The sequence below is a fragment of the Rattus rattus genome, chromosome 8, assembly GCF_011064425.1.
Source record: "Rattus rattus isolate New Zealand chromosome 8, Rrattus_CSIRO_v1, whole genome shotgun sequence".
Taxonomy (NCBI): domain Eukaryota; kingdom Metazoa; phylum Chordata; class Mammalia; order Rodentia; family Muridae; genus Rattus; species Rattus rattus.
The window spans coordinates 73,802,822-73,809,681 of NC_046161.1; the positions used below are offsets into that span (position 1 = coordinate 73,802,822).

General features: G+C 40.5%; 1 non-coding gene across 1 annotated transcript; it reads left to right on the forward strand.

Annotated features, from left to right (window-relative positions):
- The first annotated feature begins 2,442 nt into the window (after nt 1–2,442).
- LOC116908467 lies at nt 2,443–2,548 on the forward strand. Its single transcript, XR_004388984.1, has one exon. It is a non-coding gene; the product is annotated as a U6 spliceosomal RNA (small nuclear RNA).
- The last annotated feature ends 4,312 nt before the right edge of the window (nt 2,549–6,860 follow it).

Genomic DNA, 6,860 nt, shown 5'->3' on the forward strand with positions numbered 1-6,860 from the left:
TATAGAGCCTTGGACAGTTCAGTTGTAAGAGGTAATATTAAAGACCATGGTGTTTGTGGGGAAACGATAAATTATTACGATACAATTTTATAAATAATATCCAGTGGTGTCTTTAATAGAAACTATAACTCAGGCAGGTAGAAAAAACAGTCTGCAGAAACACAAGCCAGAAATACTTGTCAGAATATTCCATTACTCCTTCTTAAAGACAAGAAAAAAAAAGTACCAACCAAAAATAGTCAGGGAAATTCCTTTAGAGCTGTGTACTAAAAACAATTCTGGGAAATTTTAACTGAGAATTAAGTGTCACTTAAAACTTAAAAATGAAAGCCAAATAGTTGTCTATTGTTAGAGAAATAAACAAAAAAAATATCCAAAGAAAACTTTAGGAGATCACAAGATAGGTAATTTCAGCATCAAAAAAAAATGAAATTTAGATAGCTAATGATTCATTTTTTTTAAATTACTCTTCTGTTTGTCTTTTTGAGAAATAATTTCACTCTTAACTGAAACTGGCCAGGACCTTTCTTTTGTAACACAGCTTGGCTTCAAACTCTTGGAGATCCTCCTGCCTCATCCTCCCAAGTATTTGAATTACAGGCATGAGCTACCATACCAGTTATTTAACTTTCACATTCTTAAGTGCCTTGTGCTCTTTATTAGCACAAAGCCACTTTGTGTGCACGAATGCTATGTGAGAATCTCTCCCAGCAAATTCCATGTATCATCTGCTGAGCTACATGAGATAAGAACAAAAAGAGAGGAAGTGGAAAAGAGAGGCCAAATACAGGCAACCCATGTGCACAGTGGCCACATTTTTATAAGACCATGGATGTTAGGAAGGCAGTAACAATATTAAGAGTGGTTAATAAGATTTCGCAGTAGGAACTTGAAAGGAGTGAGATAAAGATACAAAGAAAAGGAATTGAAGCAACATAATACTTTTGGGTACTTTGTGGGTTATTTTCCCGACCACCCTTCTCCACCCTCATCCCTTCCAATCCCGCAACAGTAGATGGGAGAGAGAGAAGGTTGCAGAAGAAAAGGGGCATCTATATTGTTAGACAACTTCCTGATGATTAGTGTCATCGAGATCCTTGGGGCAAGTCCAATCTTTGTCATCAGGATGTCTCCAACCAGCAAACAACAAACAGCAACCAGCAATAGCAGCAACCAGCAACACGCAGCAGCGGGAGAAGCAACTACAGTAGCAGCAATAGGAGGAGCGGCAGCTGCCAAGGCCTCCTCGGGCTCTGGCAGTTTTATGCCCAAGAATCCCCAGAATCCCAAATGTAAACTATCTTCAGCTGCCAAAATCACACTTCTGTCAAAACTCAAGACAAATGAGAGTCAGCTGCTGTGAACAACCGGAAGCAGCCCCATATCCCACACCTGGGACTGAAACAAAAAAACATAGGCACACATTTCTGTGTTTAAAAGAATCTCACTACAAAGCAACTTGTGTAGCATTCTACGCCCTGGTATTTGGCTCTGTCAATGTGGACATGCGCAATCCTAACTTCCCGCGAGTCTGGTGGAGCGGAGCCACATCACTATTTGACCTTTCTGTGTAGCAGTAAGAACTTCACTGTGGTCCAGACCCTCCTGAAACACGTTTCTTCCCACTGCTAGAATGTCTGTGAAGGTTCCGTGGACACAGAGCTTCCATCTTGGAGTTTCAGGATGACTACAGAATGGTGGACCTTGGAGATCCATGAAATTCATGCTGGGACATGTGTATGTAAGGAATAATGCATTTGTATTATGCTGACTAGAATTCTAGCCAGTACAAGTAACAAGATTACAAGTGACAACATTTTCAATTTTTTAAGTTTTTCATACAAATACAGAGTTTAAAAAATTCTAACAGTAGAAAGCTTTAAAAGCGTCTCTCTTCAGTCGTCGGTGATGACTGCTTGTCTGAATTGTCATGGCATAAAAACGCCTTCTGAATAGCTGTAATGTATCTCAACAGATAAAAGTCTATTTTCGCTCTTTAACAAAGAAGTTTCTTCTTGCCATGAATGAAGATAAAGGTAAATACGCATGCGTACACAAAATGCTGAGGATAAAAAAATAGTTCAGAGCTCAGGCCTAAATATGATGAGACAGGGCTGCAAAATATCGTTTTCTAAGCAAGTCATGGACATGGGAACCACAAACTCACAGCAGCTGTGCACACGGGCACTTGTGGTCTACGGAAGTTGGATTCTTGTAACAGTCTGCTACGGAGGCAGAAGGGACTCAGAGGGCCTGACTATACTGCTGTTCTGTTAACATCAGACAGATCGGGGGTGGGGGGCTTTGGTATCAAGTTGTGTGCAATCAGACTCTGATGATCTTCACACAGTTGGCCTTGATTAAACTTCACTAGACATAAACAAAACTAATGAATACAGGAAAGAGACTAGGAAAGGACTTGAGGTTAAGAAGGGACCAGCAGTGCTCGCTTCAGCAGCACATATACCAAAATTGGAACGACACAGAGAAGAATAGCAAGGCCCGTACGCAACAATGACACATAAATTCATGAAGCTTCCATATTTTTGGATTGGCAGGATTAAGATAGTAAAAATGGCCATTTTGCCAAAAGCAATATACAGATTCAATGCAATCCCCATCAAAATTCTAGCTCAATTCTTCATAGAGTAAGAAAGAGCAATTTGCAAATTCATTTGGAATAAAAAAAAACCCAAGATAATGAAAACTATTACCAACAATAAAAGAACTTATGGGGGAATCATCATTCCCTGACTTCAAGCAGGATTACAAAGCAATAGTGATTAAAAAAAAAAAAGAAAGAAAAAATACTGTATTGTATTGGTACAGAGGCAGACAGATAGACCAGTGGAATAGAATTGAAGACCCAGAAATGAACCCACACACCTATAGTCACTTGATCTTTGACAAAGGAGCTAAAACCATCCAATGGAAGAAAGATAGCATTTTCAACAAATGGTGCTGGTTCAATTGGAGGTCAGCACGTAGAAGAATGCAGATCAATCCATTCTTATTACCCTGTACAAAGCAGCAAATGGGACCTCATAAAACTGCAAAGCATCTGTAAGGCAAAGGACACTGTTATTAGGAAAAAATGGCAACCAACAGATTGGGAAAAGATCTTTACCAGCCCTACATCCGATAGAGGGCTAATATCCAGTATATGCAAAGAACTCAAGAAGTTAGACTCCAGAGAGCCAAATAACACTATTGAAAAATGGGGTACAGAGCTAAAGAATTCTCAGCTGAGGAATATCGAATGGCTGAGAAGTACCTAAAGAAATGTTCAAAATCCTTAGTCATCAGGGAAATGCAAATCAAGACAACTCTGAGATTCCACTTCACAGCAGTCAGAATGGCTAAGATCAAAAACTCAGATGACAGGAGGAACAGTCCTTCATTGTTGGTGGTACTGCAAGCTGGTACAACCACTCTGGAAATCAGTCTAATGGTTCCTTAAAAGATTGGACATTGCATTACCTGAGGATCCACCTATACCACTCCTGGGCATATACCCAAAAGATGCTCCAACATACAACAAAGACACATGTTCCACTATGTTCATGGCAGCTTTATTTATAGTAGCCAGAGGCTAGAAAGAACTGAGATGCCCTTCAACAGAGGAATGAATACAGAAAATGTGGTACATCTACACAATGGAGTACTACTCAGCTATCAAAAACAATGACTTCATGAAATTCATAGGCAAGTGGATTGAACTAGAAAATATCAACCTGACTGAGGTAACCCAATAGCAAAAAAACAAAAAAACATGGAATGCATTCACTGATAAGTGGATATTAGTCTAAAAGCTTAAATTACCCAAGATACAATCCACAGACCACATGAAGCTCAAGAAGGATGATCATAGTGCACATGTTTCAGTCCTTTTTAAAAGGGGGAACAAAAATATTTACAGGAGGAGATATGGAGAAAAAGTTTGGAGCAGAGACTCAAGGAATGGGCATTCAGAGACTGCCCCACCTGGGGATCAAGCCCATATATATACAGCCACCAAAACTAGAAAATATTGATGATGCCAAGAAGTACATGCTGACAGGAGCCTGATATAGCTGTCTCCTGAGAGGCTCAGCCTGAACATGACAAATACAGAGGCGAATGCTAGCAGCAAACCATTGAACTGAGAACAGGATCCCCATTTGAGGAGTTAGAGAAAGGATTGAAGCAGCTGAAGGGGCTCTCAACCCCATAAGAGCAATACCAACCAACCAGAGCTCCCAGGGACTAAACCACTACCCAAAGACTACACTTGTACACACCCATGGTTCTAGCTGCATGTGTAGCAGAGGACAGCCATGTTGGGCACCAATGGGAGGAGAAGCCCTTGGTTCCACCAAGACTGGACCCCCAGACTGGACCCCCCCCACACAGTGTAGGGAAATGTCAGGGCAGGAAGGTGGGAAGAAGGGGTGGCTAGGGAGGGGGAACACCCTTATAGAAGAAGGGGGAGGGGAATGGGATAGGGGGCTTTTGGACAGGAAACTGGGAAATGGAATAACATTGGAAATGTAAATAAAAAATATCCAAAAACAAACAAACAAACAAACAAAAGAGAACAGCAAAGCTGAGGGAGAGGGACCAGAATACATAGTGTACATGTATATAGCTGTGAAAACAAAAAACAAAGTTTACAGGTTGAAAAGATAACATAGAAACAGACAATAGGTGTCTAAAAATGTAAAAACAATGAATCTTGCTTCAGAGTGGCAAAACTAATTCCATTCCCGAAGGCAGATAATTTCATGCTTCTAGCAGATTTTATGGCACTCAAGCATGTAACAGTAAATAATGGGCCTCTAGTTCTGCTTCTCCATTGACCAGTTTAAAGCACTGCTTCTATTAGGGCAGGGCAGGAAGACTCTCTCAAGCCCCAATACCACCTCAGAACCATCAACAATAACAGCCACTCAGTCACTGTTCCTCATCCTCCCGATTAAATTTCACTAAAATTTTGGTTAAAATAGCCAGTCACTGTTACGTCTTTATGCGTATGTAAATCACTGTCCACAGACATGACTGCTAACCCCAGACATTCCCTAACTCGGAAGCCTCTGCCTCTGGATCCCATGCTCCTATATTTTGCATCAACCCACAGTTCGTTGAGAGAGGGATGATCATTTTTCAAAAACTCGCTCAAGTAGTACTATAATTCCCAAGAAGGAAATACTTTTTCTTTTTAATTAAAAAAAAAATCTCCCTTTTCTTTTTTCTCATTCACAGCGTTTAGAGCAATCAATGCCCCTTTTATCCCAATGTTTTTTTCCAATTTGGGTATTATCAAAATTGTCCTTCTCGTTTCTTAATAAATCTTGGTGTGAGTATTTTCTCCTCTCTGGACATTCAGCAAGACTTTTTATCTGCGAATACAGGTTTTGATATTGATTGGTTTTGTCCATTTTTCTGCTTTTCTGTAAGTTCTCTTTCCAAGGACCTCCTAAACTGAGTTTCCTAACATTACTTCTCTTTTCCTTTCAGGGAGGAGCTGTGACTGTTTGACATTTTATCAACAATGCCTTGAGGCACATCTCTCTAATGTTAATTAGGAGTACATTTATAACCCTGGAACTCTTTCCTCGTATTCTAATGCTATGTATTCCGCCTTATCCTTCTGAGTATATTAACTCATTCTAAATATATTTGTAGGTTTACTTCTAGTTATCCATTGTATTTATTTCCCCTTTACCTTTATCTAACATTTTGTATTCATTGAAAGGATGGTTCCGTGCCTTCCACACAGGGGTGATGAATTGAGGGGGTCCTGCCAATTGAAATATCACCATAGGGTGACTGGAAAGCAAGACCCTGCTTTAGAAAAAAAAAAAAAAAAAAAAAAAAAAAAAACCTTCTTGACCAGGCTGACATCACCTTCGCAATTCTTCTAGTTAGCAAATTCCACCACACTTGGTAAGACCCAGTTTGACTTGTCTCCATGCATCAGAATGCTTGTTTGTTTGCTTTCTCATTTGCGCCAAAGAAGGATGTTCTTACCTTCTGTAGGGAAGAGTGTTATTCTGTAGCAATCATAGTATGTCTCTCTTTTACTAGGCTTGTGCTTTGCCATCTACTTTAGAGCATCTGACACACTACTGACATCTCTTACTGCCTCCCCTCCATCACCTGACATCAAACAGATATCATTTACAACTGTTTTATTCCCTTACTATTTTAGCAGAACCTCCAAAAACATATGCAAACACGCCTACTACTTTTCCACTTTATCTACAATACAAAAAAGAAGCTAAATAAACTTACTGAAAAGAATATTCTAAGCACTCAAAAGAGAAGAATACACTGTAGCTGGCCTTAAGCATCCTCTTTGGCAACAACAGACACCTGCTACTTGGGAGAGCATCTCCATGCTGACAGCTTACAGGATGAATGTTGTTAGCATCTGGAAGCCTCGGTTTCTCAGTTGCTGAGGTGGGGCCTCTTCTGAGGGCACTTACAGTAAATTTGACCATAGCCTTCCACTCATTCTTCTATTTGTTTTTATGTAGGATAAAAAAAGGAACATTTTGTTTAGTCTTTTTCTTCTACAGATGTGTGTACGGGTGGGAAATGGAAAAGGAGCTTGGTTTCCATTACTCACGTGGGTGTAAAAGGCTTGGTAACCCGTGCATGTGCTCTGCCAGACCCACAGCATGCAACCCACATGGCACAACACTGCCTTCCCTCGTGCACCAGGGACCAAATGAGCACATGACGCAGGGAAGATGGTGAAGACAACTGCACTACAGGACAGCAGTGGAAAGAGAAGATGTGCTGTTTGTCCCAGTCACCACAACACCGGCTTCTTCACAAACAGAGCCTGCAACTCAACAGATGGAGGGATGTGGTTT